Source organism: Hyperoodon ampullatus, assembly GCF_949752795.1.
Source record: "Hyperoodon ampullatus genome assembly, chromosome: 13".
Taxonomy (NCBI): Eukaryota; Metazoa; Chordata; class Mammalia; order Artiodactyla; family Ziphiidae; genus Hyperoodon; species Hyperoodon ampullatus.
Window position 1 is genome coordinate 3,514,768 of NC_136926.1, and position 15,413 is coordinate 3,530,180.

The window sequence follows — 15,413 nt, forward strand, 5'->3', positions numbered from 1 at the left end:
ACGACATGGTCTCCTGTCCTCTACTTTTGCCACACCCCCACTCCCACCTGATCCATTTTCTCCAATAGCAGCTGGGAGATCTTTTCGAAACACCAGATACCTACCCATCCTTTCTGCCTAAGATCACTGCATCCAATTCCATCCACACTTATAGCAAAATTCAAAGTTCTTACTAAGACTCAAAGACCCCTTCATTGTCTGGTCCCTCCCTATCTCTTTGACCTCATTTCCTAAAACCAACTCCCTTGCTGGTAAGCTTCACACTCCCATCCTTTGGTGTTCCTGAAACTTCCCCTGACCACAGGGTGTTTGCACTGGCTGTTCCCCTGCCTGGAGGTCTCTTCCACAAGCATGTCTCACAGCTGACTCATCACTCGTCCTGTCCTTCTGTATAAGTTTTCTTCAATCAGTGAAGAAATCAGTGTTGTACCCACCACCATCAAGACATGTTTATTCCATCACATGGCTCACCTGCTTTGATTTACCTTTAATTATCGGAACTTATCCTCCTTATTTTTACGTTTCCTTGCGAGTATTTTTCCCCACTAGATTTTAGACTTCTTGAACACAGGGAGCTCATCAACCTTGATGGATGCAGTATCCACACACCTAGAACATTAACTGGCACATAGTAGGGGCTCAAAATACTTGGATGATTCAACGATGGTGCATGTAAGATCCAACCAATTAATAATGGAGGTTATTCAGGCATGACATGTCCTTATGAAGCCATAGCATCTTCTAGGGATTGGTAGCTCTTTGTTAAAGTATGCATGATATTTTTAACAACCTTTTCTGCACCTATGTCTGTGTTGATTTCAGGCTTACTGATCTGCAATTTTCATAACCGGCTTTCTGTCCTCTCCATTTTTGTTCATTGGAAATTATTCTGGGGCCTCTCTGTCTGTATATGGTTCCTCACAGGTTCAGCAAAAACACTACAAAGTCTGTCTGTCTGTCCCTCGGAGTGATACACCCAATTCTGGAGGCTTGCTCTCGCTTAAAAAGGCTCGGTGATGGCTTGCAAATTACTCACCCAATGTGGGTCTAATTCCTTCTTAACCACTCTCACTTCTGCTCTGATGACTTTCTGACAATGGAATCGAAGCAGAAATGGAAATGAGTTGTTTTGGTAGCTGATATCATTTTCCAGAAGCCTTCCTTTTCCTAGATGTTTGTGCCTGGAATCTTCTTTTTGCTTGGGCGGACCCGTTTGCTTTGCCATCCTCTTGCATATTCTGCCTTAAAGGACTTCAAGAGCCTCTGGATTGCAGCCAGATTTGGCCAGAGAGGAGCCTCTGGAAACCCCAGCAGGAGCCCAGAGGGCAGCAATGGAGGGAGGTGGAGCTTCTTAGCTCCTGGCTATCTCTCTGCAACAGCGTCCCTCCACCCCCAAGGGTCAGCAACAGCAGGGCAGGTGCTGGCTCCAGGCTACTGACGCTTTTTCTATGGTCCTTCTATCTCGCCACCTTCCTAAATTAACCCTCCTCCACCTGCCCTCCTGTTTTCTGTGGGGACCCTGACTGATGCTCTAGGAATCCTCCCTCAAGGAGATTGGGACTGGCATATATGCACCACTATATATAAAATAGACAACTAATGACAACCTACTGTAGAGCACGGGGAGCTCTGCTCAATGTTATGTGGCAGCCTGAATGGGAGGGGAGTTTGGGGAAGAATGGATACACGTACATGTATGGCTGAGTCACTTTGCTGCGCACCTGAAACTATCACAACATAGTTAATCGGCTATAGTTCAACAGAAAATAAAAAGGTAAACAAAAAGAAAAAAGAGTAGATATATGTATACATATGACTGATTCACTTTGCTGTACAGCAAGAAGCTAATGCCTTGTAAAGCAACTGTACTCCAATAAAAATTAAATTTTAAAAAAGACCCACTTCTCACCACAAGCCCCCAAGCTGTCCCTTCCCTGGCCAAACTTAGACCTTCAGATGTTTTTGGCTTTTCTTCCTCTAACAATCATTTGCCTTTGTGAAATCAGAATTTCAGTTTTCCCCCTTGGTCAGACCTCATCTAGATTTTCTGTCCATAGAACTTTTTTTTTTCTTTTCTCAAAACTTTTAGAAATCTGGCTTCCTTCTGTAACCCTGCTTGGTGACAAGTGACTTTTTCCCACTGACCACTTCCAACTCAGCCAGGTGTCTCGTGAGAACGTTCCAGCTGTAAAGAGTGACTCAGTTCTAGCTTTTATAGGCTGCTTTCTTAGAGTTTTCTGAGCTCTAGCTTCACTTTTCTTTTTTTTCCCAGGATTCCCTTTTATGTGATTTGACCGCCTCTTAACCTCCAGTGAGCTTGGAGTGCCCTGTGTTTCTCTTTCCAATAAGAGCTTCACTGAGCACATCTTAATGGTTCAGTCTGTAAGACTCCTGGCCCTCCTAATGTGCGGGGGCCAGTTAGCAAATAGGGACAATGAAGGTCAGATTTCACGGGTCCTGCACGAAGCCCAGCTCTGCCCTAGATGGTCAGGCTGGGAGTCCTTCTGAAACCAGACTGCAGGTTGGATCATCACCTACAGAGCATCTCTAACCATGTGTCACTCCAATCCCAATCCTACTTTCATCCCTAAGGACGCCGCCCACGTTCATGTGTGGAGAGAGATAGAGCCAAAATTATATTAAGGAGACAAACCCCAGAGGGCTGTAAAGACAAATCTTGGAACAAAAGCTACTGAGATAATTTGGTGCCTAGTTGTGGTAAAGTAATTGCTGAACTAGTAATTAAATAGGTGACTGGACAGTTTAACCACGCCTATTAAACCTCTGTGTTTAACAACAGCAACATGTCACCAGCAACCATAAAAAGAAAGTTAAGACTCAACTTTCACAGAGAACCAGCGGGAACGTAGGGTGGAGGACCCAGGTGGAGTTCACTCTTTTTTTTTTTTAATTTATTTTTTATTTTTGGCTGCATTGGGTCTTCGTTGCAGTGCGCAGGCTTCTCATTGCGGTGGCTTCTCTTGTTGCAGAGCACGGGCTCTAGGTGCACAGGCTTCAGTAGTTGTGGCATGTGGGCTCAGTAGTTGGGGCTCATGGGCTCTAGAGCACAGGCGCAGTAGTTGTGGTGCACGGGCTTAGTTGCTCCGTGGCATGTGGGATCTTCCCAGACCAGGGCTCAAACCTGTGCCTCCTGCATTGGCAGATTCTTAACCACTGCGCCACCAGGGAAGCCCTGGAGTTCACTCTTTAGAGAAGATAATGATGATGGATTTTGCTCTTGACAGCCATACTACATAGCTGGCTTCTGAGTGTGTTTGTTCAGGAGGTTACACAGGTGACAGAAAGAGAGGAAGGGTCGACCTCCCTCCAATGAATGGGTAAACTGAGGGTCAGAAGAGCATCTCATGCATCCTAAGGACTAACTCTTTGACTCTTCTCTTACGTAAGCTACTTATCCTTACTTAATTTTCCTTACAAATTTTGACCAAAAGCTACCTACTTCCTTTCCAGCAACTACCTACTTCCCTTATAATACCTCTAAGAATGTCATTTAGATTAACATCTAAAATGGAGAATTAATCAATATCCACCTAGAGTCTGCTATTCACCCTGTCCTGGCAGGTAGAGACCACTTACCTAGGACATTCTCATTTCATTGAATATTCTCTGCTCACGTGTAGCTGGGAAGGTCCCAGAAAGAATGGCTGAAATATGACTGCTCTTTCTTTTCCTAAACTCTAGTTAATAAATCCAGCTAAGTGGCATGGGCTGTTTATCATGTTTTATTATTCATTTGAGAATTAACTAAGTGGCATTCTGCTCTTTCTGGAGAATTATTTTATTTTGCAGCCCCAATCAATTTATGATTTCTGAACAGGCAAGGGGTCATTGATTATTTTCAAGGGAAATGATAGTCAGCAAGCCCTGCTTGTATTTTGATATGTTGGCCAAAGTGGGTTTTGTGACAGAGAGAAAATGGAAGGGAATTAATTAGTGAATCATCCTTTCACGGATGTTTTACAGATTATTTACATACTGTACCATGAAATCAAATTATATTCCTTTTTCATAAAGAATCCTTTGTGGAGTTTTCCTCATTCGTTCAATCATGCATATGTTCTACAAATATGTATGTCTGTGTGTGTGCACATGTCTTGAATGTATTAGGTAAAGTGTAAGGTTTGGTAAATAAAGCAGAGATAAATCCCACTCCCATGATGTTAGTGGTAAAGATGTAGGAAACAGATAATGAACAGGTAAATAAATAAATAAGTGAACATTGCACATATCAGACAACATGCTATAAAATATCAAACAGAATATAGTGATGGAGAATTAAGGATTGGAGAAGGGGGACACTTAGTTTGGAAAATCAGAGAAGGTCAGCCTTGAGGAGGTGGTGTTTAAACTGAGGCTTGCGGGATAGAGACATGTCAGTCCTACACAGTTCAGGAGATGTGGGCACTGCAGACAGAAGGAACCTTCTACAGGTGGGTTCTAAGTCAAAAAACAGCTCAAAGTGGCCAGGGTGGCCAGAAGGCAAAGAGTCAGAGAAAAGTGTCTCAAGATGAGCTTGAAGTGGGAATCTGGATTTTATTCCAAGTGCAGCGGTTAGAATTTGGGGGATGTCAATTAGAAATTTTTAAAATATATATTTTATGGATTTTAAATACTTTGTGAGTGGAGATTGTATTGGAGGAGAGCAGCGATGCAGGCAGCAGGAGAATTTGCGGACTACTCTACAGCATCCTGCAGGGGAACGATGGAAGAGGGAGGGGCAACGAGAAGGGGGCAGAGTCAAGTTACCTGAGGTTACAGTGAGCCCCCTACATCCAAACCTTCAAGTTGCGAACTTTCAAAGATGCGAACGTGCGTGCGCATGTCCAATCAGGTAAGTTAGTTCACGTGTCTTGCGTACACTGTCATGTGCTTTCATCCTCTGCAAGTGGTTGTGCTTTTGTGTACTTTACTGTATGGTACCGTAGAGAGTACAGTAGTACAGTACCTTTATTTCAAGCCCAGGATGTCCGGAAGCAAGCATAAAAGCAGCAGTGATGTAGCTGGTACTACTGTACTTTTCAAGGTGCTGTACTGTAAGATTAAAAATGTTTTATTTATTTTTTGTTTGCTTGTTTTTTATGTATTATTTGTGTGAAATGTATTATAAACCTATTACAGTACAGTACTATGTAGCTGATTGTGTTGGTTGGGCACCTAGGCTGACTTTGTTGGACTTATGAACAAATTGGACTTAAGAACGCGATCTCAGAATGGAACTCATTCGTATGTAGGGGACTAACTGTATTATAATGAGAAAGAGCTGTTGAGCCTTGCTGGTGGATGGTCATGTGGGCATCAAGAGAAAGAAGAGGATCCTGATAAGTCTGTGTCTGATTTCAAATAAATGGAAATAAGGGGGTGTTTGCTACGAACTGGAGAGGTGAAGAAGGGGACGGCATGATTTCAAGGAGAAATTTTTTTTTTTTTTTTTTTTTTTTTTTTTTTTTTGTGGTACGCGGGCCTCTCACTGCTGTGGCCTCTCCCGTTGTGGAGCACAGGATCCGGACGCGCAGGCCCAGCAGCCATGGCTCACGGGCCCAGCCGCTCTGCGGCATGTGGGATCTTCCCGGACCGGGGCACAAACCCGTGTCCCCTGCATCAGCAGGCGGACTCTCAACCACTGCGCCACCAGGGAAGCCCAAGGAGAAATTTTTAAAAATTAGTTTTCGATATGTAAATTCGGGGATGCTTGGGAAATAGGAAGAAGAGTTAAGGTTATGTTAAGGTTATGACCTTCATATAAATCAGATGTTCATTGCCAGAAAGAATCTCTAGGCTTGAATTACCAACTAAGCACAACATTGAAGCTTAAGCTGTGGTATTTCCACGGGTGTTTTTGGTGGTTTGGTTTTTTTTTTAAACAGCAGTAATAATAACAACAAGGGAGTCATTTGCTGAATGCCCGCTCTCTGTTAGGTGCACGATAGGTACCTTATAGCTGCTGTCATTTATAAAAATTATATCCTTTCCATGGTGTTTTTGAGTTTCTCTCTACTTCTAGAAACTCTAAAATCTTTCTGCATTAATATACACTACCATTTTCAAACTAGTAGCACTAATTTTAAAACAAGTTTAAATAGTACCTCTATGAATGTCACGCATTGCATTTGGAATTGCTAAATTTGCTTAGGGAAAAAAATCCAGGGTAGTCTTTGCTCGGTGTTCTGTGTTGCTTCTTTATTTCAAATCTTGAAATATTTGAAGAAGAAGCCTGGGTTAAAGGCTCACCAAATCCCCCAAAACTACCTGTTTCCAGATTTACCTGTTGTTCATAAGCTGGTCCTTAGGACTGCTTGTATTCCTACCTTTTCCTTGGCCTGTAGGAGGCTGATGGCCACGTTTGCATCCCGCCTGTAGCAACTGGACGCAAAGACGGTGGTGGTCTGGACTGATACGCACTCCCCTGACCCTGGATTTCTCATTATCACCCTCATTTTTCTCTGCACCATGATTTCCTCAAGTCAGCATGTCCCAAACAGATGATCCATGGAACACTGGTGCCCTGAGTAGTATTGATTTTGCATTTTAAAAAATGCTTTGCCAGGGATGTAAAATGCTGGGCTAACCAAAGTTAGCAGGATTCTCCACAGTAAGACCACCCAGAACTGTAAATAACGATCCTTTTCTGCATGAGAGGAATTAAGATTTTCTTCACCATGGAATCCTTTTGCCAATGAATTTTTCCCAAGTCACAATGACCACCATCTGTAATTGTTCCATGGAATGCAGTTTGGGATCTCTTACTTGACCTATTAAATATATTTCCAATTCCTTTTTTGGAAAGAGATGAAACATAAGTAAACAAATTGAAAATGTAAAGGCGGGTAAATTACCGAAGGCTTGGTATGCTAACATTGGTTTTCAGACCTCTTTTCAGCTATGGAACTTCTCTACCGGGTCTCCCTGAAGAAGTTCTTTGATTTCTTTTTAATCTCTTTATTTGCTCAGGGGACAGTATTATCAAACTCTTGATTTTGAGTGGATTTTGTGAAAAGAGACAGGACTGCATCACTTAGATGTGCTTTTTAGCTTTTGCTATCCAAGGTGTTATATAAATCCCAGGCCTTGTTTGTACTGTGGTTATAATAAGCAGTGTAACTTTTCTACTGGGTAACCCTGAGATAACATTGTCAGAGAAAAAGAAATGGCTGAACAGAACCACTTCTACGAGTTAAACCCATTCCCTGACAGCTGGCTCGTGGGTGAGTTGCTGAATTCTGAGATTTGAAGTGGCATTTACAGAAGACCTTATTTTGAGAAGGCACCACAGAAAATTATAACAAGTGTTATTTAACAGCTCTAATTATGATTTTTTCCCCTCTCTCTCTCTGCTTGTATCTACAATTTGATCCAAATTAATATTTATTTATACTAATAATAGCCAAGCCAGATGGATTGCTCACTATGTACCAAGCGGTGCTCACAAGGGCTTTGCATGAACTAACCCATTTAATCTTCATGATAACCTAGGAGGTGGGTGCTATTATTGTCCTCATTTTAATGATGGTGAGACTGAGATTAAGAGAGGCTAAGAAACTGACCAAATTCTAACTCAGACAGTGTAGCTCCAAAGCTCACACTCCTATCATGCTATCTTTCATCAGCTTTGCAGTACATCACATAACTCTCTGTCCTCAGACATATATTCCTTCCCAATTCCTTTACCTTGACTTGGTAACTAGCACAGAACTCAATGTCCTACTCTTTGGGGGCCCTTGGCCAAGCCTCAGGAAGACAGTGACACTTGGACTCCGTGAAACTCAAGACAAGCTTCCACTTCCCAAATAGAAGTGATGCGTGTAGGCGTCAGCTGACGTTGATGAACAGCTCAGACTTAGAGCAATAGTGCTTTCGTTTCTGGTAATCTCTATGAAGCCATGCTTTCTCCAACTTTCTCGAGCACGTGTGAGTTTCTTGTTCAGATGCCTTTGATCATTTTTGAATTCAATGCAATATTTAGCAAGCTGTGAATATAAGCTCGCACTGTGCTTCCTATTTGGGGTACAATGCTGAATTGGGCTGATAAGGTCTCTGCTGTCAGTTAAATTCCTTTCTAAGGAAGAAACTGGCACTGCCCAAGTGATGCCAAAATCCGAACAGTTTAGAACAGTTTAGTTCGTGGTGCGTGTGGGAAGGTGCGGGCTTCTTTATGAGCATAGCTAGGCTTTAAGAGACCTGGATATCAAGAAGGGCTAGCAGTGTGAAGATCCAGGGTCCCAGGGCACCAGACAAAGAGAACAGCAAGTTCTAACAACAAATGAGGAGACCCAGGTAGGCGGTGATCCCGGTTGAAAATGGTGGCGGCAGCTGGATCCCGGGTTTCTGGGCCGCTAGGTCTTTCCCGGCTGCAGCTGAGTCGGCCTATGTCGAGTGGTGCACGCAGCGAGTAGGGCTCAGCTCGCGTGTGGAAGGCCCTCACCTGCCTCGTGACACTCCCCAGGGTGGAGCGAGCATGCTGGATGTCTTCCTGAAGTCACGCCACGGAGAGGAGGACAGACCGGAGGCAGTTGACTACCCCCATCTCCGCATCAGGTCCAAGGCCTTTTCCCTGGGAAGATGGTAGCCATACCCTTGTCCATAACCCTCATGTGAATCTGCTTCCAACTGGCTATGAAGATGAATAAAGAGAACCTGGACCACTACAGTGGAGACCACAGCACTAGTTTGAGCCATTACTCTGCACACATGGACCAAAAAAGTTAGGGGACCTTAAGCTCACCTTCTTGTGTCCGGTGATGACCTTTATACTTGATGACCATTATACTTGATGACCATTATATTGATCTTCCGTCCCTTTGCTTAAGGGGACCTTAAGCTCACCTTCTTGTATCCAGTGATGACCATTATACTTAATGACCATTATACTTGATGACCATTATACTGATCGTCCATCCCTTTGCTTATGGCAGCAGATGGCTTAAATAAATAACTTACTCATGAGCTGAAAAAAAAAAAGACCCAGGTATGCTTGGGACACGAGGTCCGAGTGGGGGACTGTTACAAGATGACATGAGAGAGGTTGGCAGGACCTTGGAGAAGATGGGGTCTTTTAGGGCATGATCTGGAATTTGAATTTTATTGTAAGTGCAGAGTTGAAAGGTAGGGAGTTTACACTTTAAAGGATCACCCCAGCCAGTGTGTGAAAACCAGAGGGTATGTATTGAGTCAAGGGCACTGCTTCGAGGCTCTGAGCATCCAGTGACGTTGGAGGTGGGCTGCAGCGAGACGGTGCAGATGAAGAATCGGGTGGAAACATTGATGCTTGGAGCTTGGGAGTGGATTCAATATATGGGGATGGAATTAAGTGTAAGAACTTGTAAGTGGAGTAGAATACATTGGGTTTTACTTTTTGGTTCTTCCTCCATCAAAGCAGATGCAGGAGTGAGGGAATCACCATCAGTGAGGGAAAACAAACCAGATATGAACAGGCTGTGGTAGATTACACTGGGACCCCAGCCCTCCGTCCAGTATTTTATAGCTGCGTCCCTGCCTGCTGGTGGGTGGAGTTCACTTCCTTTCCCATTAACTTTGAACTTAGCCATGCAACTTGCTTTGGCCAAGGCGATGTTGGCGGATGTGAGTGGAACAGGTGCTGGAAATGTGCTTACGTGGCCAGGTTTGCCCTCTTGTACTTCTGGCGTCGTTATGAGAAAAACATGCCGTGTAGTCAGGCGGCCCCAGAAGAATGAGAGACATGTGGAGCAGACCTGAACCCCATGTGGAGCCTGGAGCCAAGTTCTGTGGACCTTCTGAGCCCAGCTGACCCGCAGCCTGAAGCAGAGCATCACCAGCTGATCCATGGATCAGGGATGCTGAGAATAAATGCTCCGTGTGGTACGCCGCTGGCTAACTGAGGCAGAGCCCTTCAGAGGCACCAGCCCAGCCGTAGGAAGTGTGGCAGACAAGCCTTATGAATATGGATGAGCCCTGTTCTGACTCTTCATAAGCAAAGTCTTTGGAGCCTGGGAATCTGCTAGGATTCACAGTAGCTACAGTGTATGTCCTTAAGATAAATGCTGTAGATAGATGATAAGAAAAGAAAAGAGAAAAGAAAAAAGAAAAGAAAATCGAACTTATGGTTACCAGAGGGGAAGGGTCGGTGGGAGGGATAGACTGGGAGTTTGGGATTGACATATACACACTGCTATGTTTAAAACACACAACCAACAAGGACCTCCTGTACAGCACAGGGAACGCTGCTCAATATTCTGTAATAACCTAAATGGGAAAAGAATTTGAAAAAGAATTGGTACACGTATATGTATAACTGAATCACTTTGCTGTACACCCAAAACTAACACAGCATTGTTAATCTACTATACTCCAGTATAAAATAAAAATTAAACAAACAACAACAAAAAACAATGCACCTGCTTAAAATATTCTGTTCCCTTCCGGAGACATCATCATTTGAGAGAATAGAATATGGTGCTTAAAAGGCAGAGCCCGGAAATTAGACAAGGCTGAGAGTGAATTCTGTATCTGCCACTTATTTGCTCTTGGTGTTGGGTATTTCATTTAATCTCCCTAAACCTCAGTTTCCTCATTTGTTAAATGAGGCAATGATACCCACCCACTCAGCTTGGGGAGGAGGGTAGATGTAATTAAATAATACATAAAAGTCCTAGAACAGTGCCTAATACAACAGAAGTGCTTTGGTTCCCAATCTGAAAAGTAAGAAGAATGTCTATGCTTTGGAAGCAAGTTTGATGATGAGATAAATTACCATGGACACTTCAGTCTCCTGTATGAGTCTCTTTTTTTTAAACATCTACCAAAAGGTCTTTGCTCAACATTTACTGAATAAATGTTAAGAGATAGAGAAGGAGAGTGGGACAATGCCGTGAGCCCTCACCCCGGCCCTGAGCTCTGTGCCCTATACAAACACCCAGAAGAGGATCCAGATATTTATAATACAGGGACCTGAGAAACCAGACTCTGGAAAAAAATCAAGCATTAACAAGAAGCTTGAATAAAGGACACAGCCAAACCCAGGTCTTGCTCCAATGGGACAGTCCTTTCTAGAATGAGAGTTTGTGCTTTGATTTCAATCATCCACCTTCAAGACAGTGTGGGATAAATAATGGCCCCCAAGATGTCCACATCCTTAATTCTGGAACCTGGGAATGTTAACTTACATGGCAAAACGGGCTTTGCAGATGTGGTTAAGGGTGTGACATGAGGAGGTTGCCTTCATCATCCATATGGATGTGATTACGAAAGTCCTGATAAAGGAGAGAAGCAGAGAATTGGCTACAGTAGGACACGCACGTGAGGGTTTTTCAGAGGAAGCTGGAGGGAAGCAACAGATTGGAGTGATGTTGGAAGGGGCCACAGACCATGGAATGCTGGCAGCCTCTGGATATGTATGGATATGTATTTTTTTTAATTAATTTATTTTTGGCTGCGTTGTGTCTTAGTTGCGGCACGTGGGATCTTTTGTTGCAGCATGTGGACTTCTCTCTAGTTGTGGCACCAGGGCTTTTGTTTTTCTCTAGTTGTGGCTCATGGGCTCCAGAGTGCGTGGGCTCAGTAGTTGTGGCGCACGGGCTTAATTGCCCTGCAGCATGTGGGATCTTAGCTCCCCAACCAGGGATCGAACCCACGTCCCCTGTATTGGAAGGCAGATTCTTAACCACTGGACCACCAGGGGAGTCCCAACCTCTGGATATTTGGAAAGGCAATGGGACAGATTCTCCCCTGAAGCTTCCAGAAGGAACATGCCCTGTGGACACCTTGCTTTTATACTTCTGACCTGCAGAAGTGAAAGAGAATCCATTTTCATTGTTCTGAGCCACCAGGCTTGTGGTCATGTGTTAACAGCAGCAACAGGAAACTAATACAAGGTCCTTAACAGGTACTTGTATGTGTGTGAGCTCTTAAGTTGGGCGGGTGCCCAGTGGTTATCTGTAGCCCTGTGCTTCCATCCCTAGCCCTGGCTACCAAACAACGTCGAATGTCTTTTTACTTGAACGGGTCAATGACATTCCCGTTTTTATGACTCTCAGAATTATCTCCTTTTACAGGATAACTATCTGGCAAGGTGCCTTTTGCTCTGTGGGTTAATAGCTTCTCTGAGCATTGATTGGCCAATGGGAGTATTGCATTCACACCACACACTCCTGCATCTTTATTAAGTAGCTGCTCAGGTATTCACCATCGCCTCTAAGATTAGTTGGCTTCCCTGTACATTTTGAAAGGCCCATTAAAACAGTCATTATTCTATGAATCTTTTTTGTGCCCAAACTCCAAATGTGTAGAGACTCGCAAAAAAAAAAAAAAAGTGTGAGGTTTTATTTTTTTCTTCATTTTTGCACCTTTTTTGTCAACTTTTAAAGCACTCAAGTTATCTTTGTGTTTGACTAATTTCAGATTTTGAAAGCACAAGGAAAGGGCTTGAGGTTTGACACTTGCCTGTGAAAATGATGAGGCTCGACTGGGAAGCAGTCAGGCTGGCATGGTTCATTGAAGAAACTGGTTTAACTTTACAGAACAAAAGGTTCATAGAAATGATAGCTTCCCCTTCTTTAACACCACTATGAGAACATCCTGAAGGACATCTGAGAAAGATGTTGGGTACCCTTCCCTTTTGTCTCAGCAGTGAATTAAATTTAGTGCGAATGAAGATGTGAAAATGATATCTGATTATTAATAGTGTCTGCAGGTTCCAAGAGTTTTTAAAAAATGTCAGTTGTTCATTAAAAATGTCCAGTTTGATGAGAGGTGGGATGGTGGAGATTGTCATGAGTTGTCACACATAAAACATTTTCTGAGCTGCCCTGGCTTTCTGTAAATGATTCTTTATATCATTTTGGACCAAAATGTGCTTTTGAGAAACATCAGTCTAATGTGAAATTATTAAAACCCTTTGTTGCAAGTGACTGTAAACCCAATTCAACTAGATGAAACAGAAGAGAGATATTGGTTGACTTCTGTAAGAAACAGTCTGCACATAGATTTCGGGTATGGCTTGATCCAGGAGCTTAAACACTGTCATCAGGATACTTGCCCTGTACCCACTGTGAAATTTAGCCAGGCCAGAATCATCCAGCATGGCCTTTGGAGGGCAGTGTAAGAGAGCTGGACTGAAGAATTTGTATCAGTTACACATCTTTGTGCCATTTCAGACCTTCTCTGAAGGCCAGGTCTACCTGGTTCAAGGACATTGGGCTGTTTTTTTCAGCTGCTGTAGCACTAAACTCCCTAATGACACCAGGGAATTTGCTTTGGCACAAAAAAAATCAGTGCCTGACCTTAGGCCTGTGCTGTCCCACCCTAGAGCTCTCTTGTTCACTCTGAAATGTGCAAGATTTTCTGGACAAGTACACACATGCTACCCAGAAGCAAAGAGGAATTAGCATCCTGCAGGGCACACCTTTGACCAACAAAAGATGGAAACTAGTGGATAAATCCCTCCCCAGGTGGACGAATCTGAGAAGCATCCATTAGTATGGTCTCCCAGAAGAGAGTCTGGCAAATTTGGGCAATTTCTCATGCTTGATATCAAACACTGGCCAGCTTCTTCACGTGTGTTCATCAGTTTCCTTCCTTCCCTGCCCCTCTCCTTTTTTCAGGCACTCCTGCCCCAAGGCTGGCACGCCCCTCGTGCATTCATAGCACATAACCTCTGCCTCGGGCTCTGCTCTCCGTACAACACAGGTTGAGTGACTATTTATGATTTATTTGGAAGAAGTGGGTGCCTTTTCTTTCTTAGATGCCTTAGATGTTTCGAGGACATTATGGAACTATGGGGAGGAAGATAGACTACAGTAAAACAGAATTACAGGTTTTATCCAGATTTACTTAGTACTCAGCCATAGAAACAAGAGCATGGTTTGGAAGCTTCTAACACTTGTCCACTGATCATGCTGCATGGCTGTGAAAAGCGTGAAGGTAAAGTACATAACTCAGGAGATTCTTTCATCCTGCCCAAAGAATATCTTGTTCCTTCTAGAACAGAACATAAAGGTGATTTAGAGGTGATTAGAGAAGTAACTCTGGTGTAGTGTAGTTAGATTAAAATATCTGTTGTCACCAGTGGCAGGATTCTCTACTTTTTTATGGCTGAATAATATTCCATTGTATACATATAACACATTTTTTTAATCCATCAATGGACATTTAGGTTGTTTCCATATCTTGGCTACTGTGAATAAGTTTGCAGTCATTGCAACGCACGGGTGCAGATCTCTCTTCCAGATACTGATTTCATTTCCTTTGGATATATACCCAGAAATGGGATCACTGGATAACAATGGTAGGTCTATTTTAAATTGTGGGGGGGAGGGGAGGACCTCCATTCTGTTTTCCATAATGGCTGCACCAACTTACATTCCTTCCAAGACATGAGACTGTGAAATAAGCTGGACAGAGAAACGCAAGCACTCTCTGGTATCATTTATATGTGGAATCTAAATAAAGAAAAGTTGAATTCATAGAAACAGAGAGTAGAATGGTGGTTACCAGCATCTGGCGGTGGGGGAAATGGGGAGATGTTGGCCCAAGGGTGCACTCTTCTAGTTATAAGATGAATAAGTTCTGGGGATCTAGTATACAGCATGGTGACTATAGTTAATAATTCTGTATTTTTTACTTGAAATTTACTAAGAGAGTAGATGTAAAGTGTTCTTTCAAAAAGAAGGTAATGGTGAGGTGATAGATGTGTTATTTAGCTTGATTGTGATAATCATTTCACAATTATACATAGGTTAAATCATCATCTTCTGCACTTTAAATATATTATAATTTCATTTGTCAATTATGCTTCAATAAAGCTGAAAACACTTTTCATATTAAAAAATACCTGTACTGCCATTTTCCTTTTGACAATCCAGTTGTTATTCAATCCAAGCATCTCTCTGCAACACCACTGGGAGGTTTAAATGGGATAATGCATTCAAATTCTCCCAATACATACAACACAATCAAAAGGCTTTATTGTTGCCAAATCTAGATTTCTGTGGTGGATTGTTTACTTATATTTATGATTGTATTAGGGTGATCCAGAGAAACAGAACCAATAGTATATATACAGGCAGACCTCAGAGATACTGTGGATTTGGTTCCAGACCACTGCAAATAGGCAAATATCACAATAAAGTGAGTCACATGGATTTTTTGGTTTCCTGGTGCATATAAAAGTTATGTTTGCAACATACTGTGGTCTATTAAGTGTGCAATAGCATTATGTCTAAAATAACACTATACATACCTTAATTCAAAAATACTTTATTATTAAAAATACTAACCATCATCTGGGCCTTCAGCAAGTCATAGTTGTAACATCAAAGATCCCTGACCACGGATCACTGTAACAAATATAATAATACTGAAAAAGTTTGAAATATTGAGAGAATGACCAAAATGAGACCCAGAGACACAAAGTGAGCAAA

The 15,413-nt window shown here is 42.7% G+C and overlaps 1 protein-coding gene across 1 annotated transcript in view; it reads left to right on the forward strand.

Moving 5' to 3' along the window:
* The window catches only part of TMEM132D (transmembrane protein 132D), a gene marked incomplete at both ends in the record, with an annotated part of 636,473 nt that overhangs the window by 459,527 nt on the left and 161,533 nt on the right, over positions 1–15,413 (forward strand). The window lies entirely within an intron of this gene.